Raw genomic sequence first — 16,256 nt, 5'->3', positions numbered from 1 at the left:
CTTGCCATTGTATTGATTCCTCCCTCCTTTCTTGATGCTTCTTGTGATCGCAAGTCACTAAGGGGTCCTTTTACAAAGCTGCACTAGCGTTTTTAGTGTGCATTAAAAATAAAATGCTAAAGATGCCACCATTCATGTATTGTAAGCCACATTGAGCCTGCAAAGAGGTGAGAAAATGTGGGATACAAATGCAATAAATAAATAAAATAAATAAATATTCCTATGGATGTCTCTGGCGTTTAGCATGCACACTGAAAATGCTACTGTGTCTTTGTAAAAGACCCCCTTAACCCTCCATTTCCTCAGGCACAAACTTAGCCTTTTACTGAAGGGAATTAAGCCCTAATGCATGCTTAGTGCATGAAAAATGCTTACCACCAAAGATGTTAAAATGTTTTGTGGTAGTATTCCTTTTTAGGCATGTTAACAGCATATTATTTATATTTTAAAATATTTTTGGAAGGACCATATCATAGGTGCACAATGGGCATGAAAGTATTAAACAGCTAGTGAATTCACACTAAATAGGAGGCAGTAAGTTTTCCTGTATTAAGGGGCCCTGTTACTAAAGCTCAGCATGTGCTAAATTCTATTAGTGCATGCTAAATGCCCAGAAGTCCATTTTATATCTATGGACTTGTTTGCATTTCATGTACTAATAGAATTAGTGCATGCTAAGCTTTAGTAAAACGGACCCTAAGATTTTGCAAGTCCCACCCGCTAATGGACAATTTAGTGTTGACCCTGCAAAAAAAAAAAAAAAAAAAATCCTTAATTTACTTGCATTAAGAATGAGCTTAGCACAAAGGAAAGTTCCATGTCAAAATGCACTTAGCCCATTTTTTAATGCATTTTAGTAAAACAGCCCGTTAGATTGCACACCTCTGGAGATAGAACAATACCTACAGTACCTGAATGTAACTTGCCTTGATCTACTACCATAAAGACATGAGCTATGTCTAAAATCCCTTCCCAGCTATTTCCTTCCTTTATATATGGGTCTCATTATCCCGTTTCAGATACGCAATAGTCACTCAAATGCCATTGTGTCTTATTGTATGGGATGGAGAAAACACACTCAGCATGCTTGAACAGTGGTGCCCATGAGATCTAACAGCAAGAAGTAAAAAAAAAAACAAATCATCCAGACACTTTAATCTCCATGCTACCTCATTTGCAATATTTTGTAAATACTTATTCATTCTTTCTTTGCAGGAATCAATGGGAAAAGCTACAACACTAACATACTTGGGGGGTACTTTTAAAAAGCTGTGGTAGAAAGTAGCCTTAGTGAGCCCTTGTGTGGGTCTTTCCCACACTAAGGCCATTTTTACCACTGCTGGAAAATGGCCAAATTTCCATTTTCTGAATTAGTAGCCATGTGTTATTGTTGTCATTAGTGTGCGGCCATTATCAGAAATAGCACATGAGCCCTTACTGCCACCTATTTTGTAGGTGGTAAGGGCTCACATGCTAAACCCACACTAATCAATTAGCATGCAGCTATGTAGATGCGCTAACTAATTAGCACAGAAACTCCCACTCTCCAAGCACAGACATGCTCCCTTCTAGAAAAATAAAGAAATGTATTTTTAGCGTGTGGTTTGAAGGCACATGTTTGGAACTTACCGTGGCTAGGAAAGCAAATAGAATGTTGGGTATCATTAGGAAAGGGATGGAAAACAAAAATAAGGATATTATTCTGCCGTTGTATCGCTCCATGGTGTGACCGCACCTCGAGTATTGTGTTCAATTCTGGTCGCTGCACCTCAAAAAAGACATAGTGGAATTGGAAAAGGTGCAGAGAAGGGCAACAAAGATGATACAGGGGATGGGACGGCTTCCCTATCAGGATAGGCTGAAGAGGCTGGGGTTCTTCAGCTTGCAGAAAAGGCAGCTGAGGGGAAATATGATAGAGGTCTATAAGATAATGAGTGGAATGGAACGGGTCGATGTGGAGCGTCTGTTTACGCTTTCCAAAAATACTAGGACAAGGGGGCATGCGATGAAGCTGCAGTGTGGTAAATTTAAAACAAATCGGAGGAAAATTTTCTTCACTCAATGCATAGTTAAACTCTGGAATTCGCTGCCGGAAAAGATGGTTAAGGCGGTTAACTTCGCGGACTTCAAAAAAGGGTTGGACGGCTTCCTAGAGGAAAAAGCCATAGAATGTTATTGAATGGACGAGGGAATACAGTATTTCTAGGATGGGCAGGACAAATTGCTTGTTCTTTTGGCCGCTGTCAGTGACAGGGTGCTGGACTCGATGGACCCTTGGTCTGTCCCAGCATGGCAATGCTTATGTACTTATGATGCTCACTATGTCCTGTGACAAGACCTTTTAAGCTGCAGTAAGTACATGCTAGTGCTTACCACAAGTTAGTAAAATGTGCCCTTAGCCAGATAAGCTGCCAATACCTTAGGAAGTTGCAAGGATAGAGCAAATGTAAGCATGGAAGATCAGCAGGTGTCAGTATGTACCCATATGAAAATAATTTTGTTCCCATTTATGTAAGGCCCGATATTCAAAACATTTGCCCGTAGATAAGGGGCCATAAATGGCAGTTATGTGGGGCAAGAATGCCAAAACCAGACAAACACTATATTTAGCTGGTGGCAGATAACTAGATATTAGTGGAGACCTTAAGTGTGGAGGCATGTTGGGGTGTGCCAGGGGTGTGTTTACGAGTTTAGCATATAAGGTCAATTTTCAGTACCACATTGGCAGACAACTATATTTAGGGCATAGTTTACAGAATACGCCTAGATGTATTTTTTTCAGCACCATATATAGAATCTAGCCCAATACCACCCAGGAAATAAGAATGCATGCAGTAACACACTGGTGAGTCAGTGTGGTGGAATGCACCACCTTTATGTTCTTCCTGTGTCAGGTATCCCTCCAAATCCAAGAGGGTTAGTGAGCTCAACGTCACACATGCATCCTAGCACAGGCACACATTCAAACACTGGCATTTGTGCACGGACCAGATACACATTCTAAATCCACTGCCTGTTTCTGATGTGAAACAGCTGCTGAGGGTACTGTATGGCTGATGAGTGGGAGCTGGGTTCACCTTTATAAGGGCTTCTGGCATTGGTATTGGAGGTGGAAGCCTGGTAACTATCTGCTGCAGGTAGATCACCCTGTGTAGTAGTGGGTGTGTTGCTCACTATTGTGAGCCATTCTATTTAGGGCATATGCCTGGCACTGCATAAAATCTGATTGAATGATACAATTCTCCTTAATGGTTTCCACATCCCCAATGAGCTGTCTTGTGAACTCAAACATCCACTTTTTTACTCCTTATGGACCTCTACTGAATCCTGCTCTTCCATCTCCAATTTCTTTTTGGAACTGGAAACTGAGGTGATGCTGGCTCAGAAAGGTTGTCTTCTGGCTCTGGGCCCCGGGGCAGGTGGCTGTTCTTGCACTACTTGTTGCTGGGGACCAGTGTGCCCGGAGTACTCTGCTACTGTTCTACATGAAGACTCAGCTGTTGTGAATGTTCACATTGAGGTTGTGGCCAACTCATGCTGCCCTTCCTCATTATTATTATTATATTTGTACCCAGCGCTTTCCCACATAATGCAGGCTCAATGTGGCTTACATAGTAATTTGAAACACTCTTGTAGGTGGCACAAATGCCTCCCTTTCTGATGTTCCTGGCTATGGCTCAACTGTGTACAGAGCATATGGAACATGTATCAGACACACAGACATAGCTGCCATCATTTGTGGCACAACATACTTGAAATATCATTATGAAGTTCAGACGGCTATGGTAGAGAGCAGACAACAGGATATGTGCAGTAGTTTGTGAGAGACAACATTATGGCTTTTGACAACCTACCAGCCTCCTCAGACTGTGAGCTGTCTTGGCCAGCTACCCCTGCTATGTCCACCGCCTTAACTGTGGCTACGATCCTATGTGGTCAGTAAGTGGTTGTTGGGCATCTTCAGGGACCTTCAGGTAGTTAGCATGTTGTTTTTTTAAGTCCTTTCTTATCACTCTCTACTTTTTTTTTATGTCCTGCCACGCGTGCTGCTTCTGATTGGCATCCCCTGTTCCAATGAGGCTTTCCCTGTGTCTTAGACTAGCTCAATTGCCATTTGGGACTCCTGCCTTGAAAAGTTTGACTTTCTGGAGCCTTCCTGAATCAATGGACAGAGTTTTGCATAGCATTTACCATTTAGTCTTTTAAATATCAGCACATATTTGCTAATGAGCAGTTCCCAGTTAATTGCGTCTATAACCAGCTTTTTTCTGAATATTGGCTGCAGCTGTAACCGTTTAACCCCAAGTCCCCATCTACAGTGGTGGAAATAAGTATTTGATCCCTTGCTGATTTTGTAAGTTTGCCCACTGACAAAGACATGAGCAGCCCATAATTGAAGGGTAGGTTATTGGTAACAGTGAGAGATAGCACATCACAAATTAAATCCGGAAAATCACATTGTGGAAAGTATATGAATTTATTTGCATTCTGCAGAGGGAAATAAGTATTTGATCCCCCACCAACCAGTAAGAGATCTGGCCCCTACAGACCAGGTAGATGCTCCAAATCAACTCGTTACCTGCATGACAGACAGCTGTCGGCAATGGTCACCTGTATGAAAGACACCTGTCCACAGACTCAGTGAATCAGAAAAAAGGGAAAAAAGACTAAACGTCAGCCGGCGTGGCTAAACAGTAAGATAAAGGAAATCATTAGAGCCAAAAAACAATCCTTCAGAAAGTGGAGAAGAGAACCAACTGAAAGTAACAGGATAGATCATAAGGAATGCCAAGCCAAATGCAAAGCGGAGATAAGGAGGGCAAAAAAGGACTTTGAGAAGAAATTAGCGTTGGAAGCAAAAATACATAGTAAAAAATTTTTTAGATACATTAAAAGCAGGAAACCGGCCAAAGAGTCGGTTGGGCCGCTGGACGAAAATGGTGTTAAAGGGGCGATCAAGGAGGACAAAGCCGTAGCGGAGAAATTAAATGAATTCTTTGCTTCGGTCTTCACCGAGGAGGATTTGGGGGGGACACCGGTGCCGGAAAGAATATTTGAAGCGGGGGAGTCGGAGAAACTAAACAAATTCTCTGTAACCTTGGAGGATGTAATGGGTCAGTTCAGCAAGCTGAAGAGTAGTAAATCACCGGGACCTGATGGTATTCATCCCAGAGTATTAATAGAACTAAAAAATGAACTTGCGGAGCTACTGTTAGAAATATGCAATCTGTCCCTAAAATCGAGTGTAGTACCGGAAGACTGGAGGGTAGCCAATGTTACTCCGATTTTTAAGAAGGGTTTCAGAGGAGATCCGGGAAATTATAGACCGGTGAGTCTGACGTCGGTGCCGGGCAAGATGGTGGAGGCTATTATTAAGAATAAAATTGCAGAGCATATACAAAAACATGGACTGATGAGACAAAGTCAGCACGGATTTAGTGAAGGGAAGTCTTGCCTCACCAATCTAATGCATTTTTTTGAGGGGGTAAGCAAACATGTGGACAATGGGGAGCCGGTTGATATTGTATATCTGGATTTTCAGAAGGCGTTTGACAAAGTGCCGCACGAAAGACTCCTGAAGAAATTGCAGAGTCATGGAATCGGAGGTAGGGTATTATTATGGATTAAGAACTGGTTGAAAGATAGGAAGCAGAGAGTAGGATTGCGTGGCCAGTATTCTCAGTGGAGGAGGGTAGTTAGTGGGGTCCCGCAGGGGTCTGTGCTGGGTCCGTTGCTTTTTAATGTATTTATAAATGACCTAGAGATGGGAATAACTAGTGAGGTAATTAAATTCGCCGATGACACAAAATTATTAAGGGTCGTCAAGTCGCAGGAGGAATGTGAACGATTACAGGAGGACCTTGCGAGACTGGGAGAATGGGCGTGCAAGTGGCAGATGAAGTTCAATGTTGACAAGTGCAAAGTGATGCATGTGGGTAAGAGGAACCCGAATTATAGCTACGTCTTGCAAGGTTCCGCGTTAGGAGTTACGGATCAAGAAAGGGATCTGGGTGTCGTCGTCGATGATACGCTGAAACCTTCTGCTCAGTGTGCTGCTGCGGCTAGGAAAGCGAATAGAATGTTGGGTGTTATTAGGAAGGGTAAGGAGTCCAGGTGTGCGGATGTTATAATGCCGTTGTATCGCTCCATGGTGCGACCGCACCTGGAGTATTGTGTTCAGTACTGGTCTCCGTATCTCAAAAAAGATATAGTAGAATTGGAAAAGGTACAGCGAAGGGCGACGAAAATGATAGTGGGGATGGGACGACTTTCCTATGAAGAGAGGCTGAGAAGGCTAGGGCTTTTCAGCTTGGAGAAGAGACGGCTGAGGGGAGATATGATAGAAGTGTATAAAATAATGAGTGGAATGGATCGGGTGGATGTGAAGCGACTGTTCACGCTATCCAAAAATACTAGGACTAGAGGGCATGAGTTGAAGCTACAGTGTGGTAAATTTAAAACGAATCGGAGAAAATTTTTCTTCACCCAACGTGTAATTAGACTCTGGAATTCGTTGCCGGAGAACGTGGTACGGGCGGTTAGCTTGACGAGTTTAAAAAGGGGTTAGATAGATTCCTAAAGGACAAGTCCATAGACCGCTATTAAATGGACTTGGAAAAATTCCGCATTTTTAGGTATAACTTGTCTGGAATGTTTTTACGTTTGGGGAGCGTGCCAGGTGCCCTTGACCTGGATTGGCCACTGTCGGTGACAGGATGCTGGGCTAGATGGACCTTTGGTCTTTCCCAGTATGGCACTACTTATGTACTTATGTACTCTAACCTCTACAAAATGGCCAAGAGCAAGGAGCTGTCTAAGGATGTCAGGGACAAGATCATACACCTGCACAAGGCTGGAATGGGCTACAAAACCATCAGTAAGACGCTGGGCGAGAAGGAGACAACTGTTGGTGCCATAGTAAGAAAATGGAAGAAGTACAAAATGACTGTCAATCGACAAAGATCTGGGGCTCCACGCAAAATCTCACCTCGTGGGGTATCCTTGATCATGAGGAAGGTTAGAAATCAGCCTACAACTACAAGGGGGGAACTTGTCAATGATCTCAAGGCAGCTGGGACCACTGTCACCACGAAAACCATTGGTAACACATTACGACATAACGGATTGCAATCCTTCAGTGCCCGCAAGGTCCCCCTGCTCCGGAAGGCACATGTGATGACCCGTCTGAAGTTTGCCAGTGAACACCTGGATGATGCCGAGAGTGATTGGGAGAAGGTGCTGTGGTCAGATGAGACAAAAATTGAGCTCTTTGGCATGAACTCAACTCGCCGTGTTTGGAGGAAGAGAAATGCTGCCTATGACCCAAAGAACACCGTCCCCACTGTCAAGCATGGAGGTGGAAATGTTATGTTTTGGGGGTGTTTCTCTGCTAAGGGCACAGGACTACTTCACCGCATCAATGGGAGAATGGATGGGGCCATGTACTGTACAATTCTGAGTGACAACCTCCTTCCCTCCGCCAGGGCCTTAAAAATGGGTCGTGGCTGGGTCTTCCAGCACGACAATGACCCAAAACATACAACCAAGGCAACAAAGGAGTGGCTCAGGAAGAAGCACATTAGGGTCATGGAGTGGCCTAGCCAGTCACCAGACCTTAATCCCATTGAAAACTTATGGAGGGAGCTGAAGCTGCGAGTTGCCAAGCGACAGCCCAGAACTCTTAATGATTTAGAGATGATCTGCAAAGAGGAGTGGACCAAAATTCCTCCTGACATGTGTGCAAACCTCATCATCAACTACAGAAGACGTCTGACCGCTGTGCTTGCCAACAAGGGTTTTGCCACCAAGTATTAGGTCTTGTTTGCCAGAGGGATTAAATACTTATTTCCCTCTGCAGAATGCAAATAAATTCATATACTTTCCACAATGTGATTTTCCGGATTTAATTTGTGATGTGCTATCTCTCACTGTTACCAATAACCTACCCTTCAATTATGGGCTGCTCATGTCTTTGTCAGTGGGCAAACTTACAAAATCAGCAAGGGATCAAATACTTATTTCCACCACTGTATCTGCCAATATTAGAATCAGCCACTGACATGATAAACAGCTATCATTGAATATTAGTGGTTATCTAATAAATGCTTTGGTCAATGCTTTATAGGACAAGCTCCAGTATGCCACTCACAGGTTACAGTAAGCTTGTGGCCAATAATAACAGTGTCATCAGGATATGCATAAAATCAGGGGAGAGGGTGTAATGCGTCTATCACTGTTGTGAGGATTTAATTTGGCAAAATTGATTTAATAGATGATGAGCAGCCATTAGAAAAAAATGAGACTCAGGAGTTAGGGCATTCAACTCAAGGTACACCTGTGATGCTCAAATCTCAATCTTTCCCATCTCACAAGCAAGACCATAAGACAAGGAACAGAGAACATGTGTTCAGAGAGGACCAATTACAGAAGAACTATAAAAATATAGGAACTGGTATTTCATAATACAACAGTACTTAATGTAAACAAACAATATAATCTGTTCACATTTAAATGGGGGCAGCACAATTTCAGTTGTGAGGCTAGGACAGTCAGTGAATGAAATCACATGAGACTCAGCATGCAAACTGTGGTTGCTATCACAAGGGAAGAACAAAGGGCCATCTGAAAGGTCCCCTAATCTTTTGAACATTGCAGGAAAACAGGATGGACCAAGGGATTTGAATCAGCAACTATCATTATATGAAAGGGTAAAATGCCTGATCTTACTTCTAAGCTGTATATTCAAAGATCCAAAAATGTATAATTTATTGTTTATTAAAATGTACTAATCTGCCTTTATTACTTAAGCAAATCAAGACAGAGTACAATAAAAGGAACTTAAATTTTAAATTGGAAAATGAGTGGAGGAGTGGTCTAGTGGTTAGGATGGTGGACTTTGGTCCTGAGGAACTGAGTTTGATTTCCACTTCAAGCACAGGCAGCTCCTTGTGACTCTGGGCAAGTCACTTAACCCTTCATTGCCCCATGTAAGCCACATTGAACCTGCCATGAGTGGGAAAGTGTGGGGTACAAATGTAATAAATAAATAATAATAAAGGACAGAGAAACATTCATCCAAGATTTTCATATAATTAAGCAAACCATATATAATAGCTGGCTGTAATTACATCTCCTGTACAGGAAGGCCTCATAAAAACAAAAAAGAGCATACTTAAACTTTACTGGGCAAAAAGCTGGTCATACAATAACCAATAGTTAAAGACATTCCCAGTGCTGTTAGTAGTTTAATAATTACCAAATAATTCCAAAGTCACCACATAATTGTGATTGGAAGTAAGTGATGTGGTGACTTTGGAACTATTTGGAGACAATTGAACTAATAATATTGCTGGAAATTTCTTTAATATTGATCTAATTTCCAACATATTTAGCTTGATTGAGTCAATCAAAAAACTTGGCAATGCTGGCCAAGAATGGATACCATTATTTTAATATAGTAAGTAGATATTTCATAGGAGTAGCTCTGAATCTATGGCATGTACAAGAACTACTACTTCAGATACAAGATTTTGGGTGATGTGATTATCAAGATTTGGGAAGGAAGGTGAAAGTTTTATTTTAGGTTGACTGGAGGCTTGCTGTTGGTTTTGAGGGGAAAGAGGGTTTGAAGTAACGAGGAAAGGATATCTGTGGATTTATGAGGGGGGGGGGGGGGAGAGAGGAACCAGTTGTGATTAGGTTTGGTTTTAATAGCTGTAAATTTACTGACCCAGTTGCAGATGCAAGTTTGTAATTGTATGCTTGAGGACATATTTTATATTTGCTATATTTTAATTTTGTAAGCCACTTTGAACAAAACTTGTATTTAGATTTAGTGGAATATAACTGTTAAAGTAAAAAATGAATGCTTGATTTCACATAGTTTTTAGTGGGAACATTTCCCAATGTATATTCAAACTAATAAAATTATTTTGCCCTTATCAACTTACAAATGGTTTCTTAGTAAACTTTTGATAGGACTCAGTTGCCCCCCATGGGTCTTGTGTGTTCCAATGTGTGCATTGCTTTATGGAGGCCATAAATTTTATACTGTGAAAATATTTAACTTATACAAAGAGAAAGCAGATGGTGTTCTATCATGAGCAAATGTTGCCTGAATGTCAGTTTTAATTGGGTGATTCTGACCATTCATTTGCAAATAAACACATGATAAATTGCCCTCCTTTAGGTGATTCTCTTTAAGCCTTTGTTTCATAATAAACAATCTAGTAATTTTCCAGTCTTGGAAAGGTAACCTTTGAGCCAAGAGTGCACAATAGTTGTTATGGGCAATGCGGTTAGGTGAGCAGAAGAATTAACCAATCAGTAAGACAGGAAAAAAGCAAACAAATAATTGCTCATGAATCCAACATAGTAATTATTTAAGCCTCTGTAAATGAAACTAACATTTCCTGAGGGCAATTAAAATCAACATTAACCAAGCAGGTCACAGCTCAAAAAATTGTAACTCACCAGAGCTAGATTAAAGTACATTGTGAACCTGATACATTTAACAGAGATAACAATCTATACAGCTCAAAATCTTATGTACAAATATCTATCAATCTATATATTTTATTGTATAGGTATAGATAAATATCCATAACCCGCATATTCCAGTAATTAATTAGATTAAATGTTAAGGTTGGCTTTATTATATTCTATATTGAAATAGGTGGATATAAAATAAAAGGACATAGAGTAATATTATAAAACTAACAAAATAAAGATCCACCTACAGTTTTTTAGGTATTGGGTTAAATGTAGAGATAATAAAAATGACAAGAGACTGCTGGTGGCACTTTATAGACTAACCAATATATTAAGACATGGACTGTCCATGACTTAAGTCCACTAGAGACGGGATGCAATTTGAAATAAAAGTCATTCACTGAAAAGTGTGCACACTATTTGCATACAGCACACGCTTTTCTTAAAGAAGCATGATATACTCACATAGGGGTCTTTTTACTAAGCTGTGTTAGGTGCTAGCCTGTGCCTAATGTGGGATGTGCTAATGGATTCTATGTTAGTTGTGGGATGTGTGCATGGTAATTTTGTGCTAAATTATTTTTTTGTATTTTTTGAGGGAGTGTGTCAGGGGTGGAGAGTGGGCATTCCTGTGCTAACCGAGTTAGCACATCTATATTACCACATACTAAAAGCACATGGAAAATGTGTGAGCCCTTACCACCTACAAAATAGATGGCAGTAAATGCTCCGGTAGTTTATTTGATCGGAAACACAAGTTGAGTAGTCTTGGAAGAACAGAATTTTATTGCCTTAAAATTCTACTGGCCGTTTTACGCGGTATGCTTGCAATAGTCGATCTTTATCTGCATAGCGAGCCAGGACAGGCCTCGGGTGCCGCTCTCCCTCTCACAAAGTACCCACTCAATGGACTCTCTCAACTTGTAACACATTGTCAGCGAGCCGCAGGTTCAACTGACCAGTCAGCCAACTTTCAACAAATTGCCAGAGCGCCTTGTCTTTTACCAATTCAGGTAGGCCTATTATTCTGAGGTTATTGCGCCTACCTCGATTCTTTTGATCATCTACCTGCTACGCTAGTTGTTTGCATTGTAGTTCCAAAGCTGTGATCTGTGTGTCCATGGCTTCTGCACGGTCCTCCTGGCGCAAGATGCGTTCTTCAGCTTGCTGCAGCCATGCGCTGTGTCTCTCCAGCGATTCTTTGATGAGATCCACTGAAGCTTGGAGCTTCGTTAGTTTTTCCTTAAGAACCGCTGTTATTTGTTACGTGACCACACTCTTCAGGCATGATCACCGGTGAGGGGCCTGCTTGTGGCGCTGCCATCTTGGGGCTCAGGTTTTGTGTGTGACTCCTTCCAGGCTGCGGGGTCTTCTCTGGCATAACACCTTATAAGAGTGGCGCAGGACCCTGAAAGCTTTTCAAAAAGAGGCCTCCAGTCTGCCATACCCAGTTGAGTAGATTTTGAGCTGATTCAGGGAAGTTTATGCGGGTGATGCAAGAAGATTGAAGCAGCAGGAGTGGAGTTGGGCTGTGAGACGTCCACTCAGCTAGTGAGTATCACGTGACCCCTTCCCCCCTGCTCCTTTGACCAGCAAATTAGCCACCGATGCGCAGGAACAAAACAAAACCATTATGATAGTCGCAGGATGAGTGGAGATAAGTAGGGTTATAGATGGACCTTCCAACACACGCTCATACACTAATGAGTACATAAAGTAAGTTTATTGAAAGAGCGTGTGTTGGAAGATCCATCTATAACCCTATTTATATCTACTCATCCAATTTTTCAAAATGGCCATGTACTAACGGCAACATTAGTGCATGGCCATTTAATGAAATAAATAGAAAATCGTCATTTTTATGGCCATGGTAAAAATGGCCTTAGTGTGCAGGAAAGACCCATATAAGGGCATGCTAAGGCAACTTGTACCCCATAGTGTGCACTCTTCCCTGATAGTGTGTGCATGCACGATGGTTTGGGCATCTGTAATGGTTCGTACATGTATTCACTTTTGGGAAAGAGTATGCAGTATGGGACAATTCTACAAAAGGCACAAAAAGTTAGGCACCAAGATGCAGCATGCTAAGCGCCAGTCCTATAATGGCATCTGGCTCAGATTCCTTTATAGAATACAGTCAGCATTTACTTGCCAATATTTAAACGTGCCCACTTACGTCATGTCAATAGCAGGTATAAATGTGTGCACCTAAATCAGGTACCTTAGCACATAACTTACAGTATTCTATAAGCTATGTACATACGTGTGGGACTTGTCCATGCCCTACCTAAGTTCCAGTCATGTGTATGCCCCTTGCATTTATGAACTAAGCAGATTGCTTGCCTCATGCTTATACATATAACTGTAACATTTAGTGGGGAAGTTATCAACTTGGGCTACTGCTAAGTTGGGTTATTTTACCACAGTTGGGCTATTTTAGCACAGGGTCTGTTTGCATAAAATGGGACTATGAGGGGGTTTATAGAACTCTTCCCCCAACCCTTAAAAACAGACCCTTAGATAGCCTTAGCCACCTTAAGAGCATTAGTCCTGCCAGGGAGGAAGTGAGCCGGGAGAAAGGGTGGAGCTTAAAAGCAGGAAGTATATAAGACATGGCTTACCTGAGGTTATGGAGGCCCAGAGAGGAAGGAATTGAAGCCTAAGCCTATGCCCTTACTGAATACGTATAGTTGCTGTGGCCTGGCTGAGGTAAGCCATTGCTAATACTGAACTAAATTTTGTATGTTTTGCTTCGAGGTCTGGCTGAAGCCAGACTTGTAGCTGCGTAAGCATTGTAGCGCCTTGTAGTGCTACAGAAATGCTAAATAGTAGTAGTAGTAGTAGTACCTCTAAGAGAAGACAAGAACTAAAAGGCTATGTTTGGGGTGTAGCAACCCCCAGTAGTCACAATCTGTGTTAGACCTGCTGCTAGAGGCCTATTTAATAACTGTGTTTCCTAAACCAGAGAGGTTTATCCACTTGTGTCTCTGGCCCTGTGAAGGAACAGACCTGGGGAGTTCTGTAAATAAATACATTTTTGTGTTCATCCCATTTGTCCAGCTGCATTAATTCACAGGCTCGTTCCCAACCCTCAGTTTGGGTCTCACAGGGACCCTGTGCTAAAATAACCCAACTTGTGGTAAAATAACCCAATTTAGCAGTAGCCCAAATTAATGAGTTCTCCCCTTACTTGCTTAAGTGCTAGTTTTCTATAACTTATACATGCAATTGGTTCCTACATTTAGGAGACCTGTTACAGTGGTGGAAATAAGTATTTGATCCCTTGCTGATTTTGTAAGTTTGCCCACTGACAAAGACATGAGCAGCCCATAATTGAAGGGTAGGTTATTGGTAACAGTGAGAGATAGCACATCACAAATTAAATCCGGAAAATCACATTGTGGAAAGTATATGAATTTATTTGCATTCTGCAGAGGGAAATAAGTATTTAATCCCTCTGGCAAACAAGACCTAATACTTGGTGGCAAAACCCTTGTTGGCAAGCACAGCGGTCAGACGTCTTCTGTAGTTGATGATGAGGTTTGCACACATGTCAGGAGGAATTTTGGTCCACTCCTCTTTGCAGATCATCTCTAAATCATTAAGAGTTCTGGGCTGTCGCTTGGCAACTCGCAGCTTCAGCTCCCTCCATAAGTTTTCAATGGGATTAAGGTCTGGTGACTGGCTAGGCCACTCCATGACCCTAATGTGCTTCTTCTTGAGCCACTCCTTTGTTGCCTTGGCTGTATGTTTTGGGTCATTGTCATGCTGGAAGACCCAGCCACGAACCATTTTTAAGGCCCTGGCGGAGGGAAGGAGGTTGTCACTCAGAATTGTACGGTACATGGCCCCATCCATTCTCCCATTGATGCGGTGAAGTAGTCCTGTGCCCTTAGCAGAGAAACACCCCCAAAACATAACATTTCCACCTCCATGCTTGACAGTGGGGACGGTGTTCTTTGGGTCATAGGCAGCATTTCTCTTCCTCCAAACACGGCGAGTTGAGTTCATGCCAAAGAGCTCAATTTTTGTCTCATCTGACCACAGCACCTTCTCCCAATCACTCTCGGCATCATCCAGGTGTTCACTGGCAAACTTCAGACGGGCCGTCACATGTGCCTTCTGGAGCAGGGGGACCTTGCGGGCACTGCAGGATTGCAATCCGTTATGTCGTAATGTGTTACCAATGGTTTTCGTGGTGACAGTGGTCCCAGCTGCCTTGAGATCATTGACAAGTTCCCCCCTTGTAGTTGTAGGCTGATTTCTAACCTTCCTCATGATCAAGGATACCCCACGAGGTGAGATTTTGCGTGGAGCCCCAGATCTTTGTCGATTGACAGTCATTTTGTACTTCTTCCATTTTCTTACTATGGCACCAACAGTTGTCTCCTTCTCGCCCAGCGTCTTACTGATGGTTTTGTAGCCCATTCCAGCCTTGTGCAGGTGTATGATCTTGTCCCTGACATCCTTAGACAGCTCCTTGCTCTTGGCCATTTTGTAGAGGTTAGAGTCTGACTGATTCACTGAGTCTGTGGACAGGTGTCTTTCATACAGGTGACCATTGCCGACAGCTGTCTGTCATGCAGGTAACGAGTTGATTTGGAGCATCTACCTGGTCTGTAGGGGCCAGATCTCTTACTGGTTGGTGGGGGATCAAATACTTATTTCCCTCTGCAGAATGCAAATAAATTCATATACTTTCCACAATGTGATTTTCCGGATTTAATTTGTGATGTGCTATCTCTCACTGTTACCAATAACCTACCCTTCAATTATGGGCTGCTCATGTCTTTGTCAGTGGGCAAACTTACAAAATCAGCAAGGGATCAAATACTTATTTCCACCACTGTATCTTTGCAAGTAGTGTGCATGATTAACATTTGTTTTGAATTAAAAAAAAAGGAAAAATATCAAAATGATCTGGTTGCTCATCCCTAAAGTTCATGTCATCAGATGCTGATTAATCTTGTCATCTAAAGCTGTATTAGCTTCATTTTACTGCATTGGTGCCTGCCTCTGTGATGCATTGTAAGCCACATTGAGCCTAACACTGTTGGGAAACTGTGGGGTACAAATGAGATAATAAATAAATAAAATGTTTACGACTCAATAAAGTAGTTAGGCTCTAGCTATTAACCTTTGTCAATTTTTGCTACCCCTCTAGAAGTTTTCTTTGTTAGTAAAATCTTTGTTAAAGTCACTGAATCAAGTTTTCAGATCAAAAACACAGTTCTCTGAGTTTCGAGGTTTATCTATTCTTCTGATGCACTACAGCTTCCATTCAATTTTCCTATGGCAACTTAAAAGAATAATGGTTTCTTAAAATATTCATTCTCAGCAAGTGCAATCCAGGCTAACTGGTAGAAAAGTCATCATAGAATGATGAGAAAGTATGATGACAGGGCATAAACTCAGTCACCCCCACATGCCTGCCCTCTAGTACCATTGCCACATAGATACTGCATATGTATTAATTTGCTTCTTGAACTTATTGTAATTTCTGTTATATTCTGTATATTATTATGCTTTATTCACTTTATTGTTTGTTTGAAAGCCACATTGAACTTGAATCAATTTCGGGCTAATATGGGGTATAAATATCATAAATAACATTTCTTAGGACTCTAAGGCACATAAATGACTGGGGGTAATGAAATGTAATGAAGAGGTAGGTATGGGTCATGGGTGTATGGGTGTGAGTGGGTGACATAAGCAGTTTCATTTTCAGTCCCTTATGTTACTTTGCTCCACATTATCCTTTTTCC

The sequence above is a fragment of the Microcaecilia unicolor genome, chromosome 5 (assembly GCF_901765095.1).
Source record: "Microcaecilia unicolor chromosome 5, aMicUni1.1, whole genome shotgun sequence".
NCBI lineage: Eukaryota > Metazoa > Chordata > Amphibia > Gymnophiona > Siphonopidae > Microcaecilia > Microcaecilia unicolor.
This window is presented reverse-complemented; position numbering follows the sequence as displayed.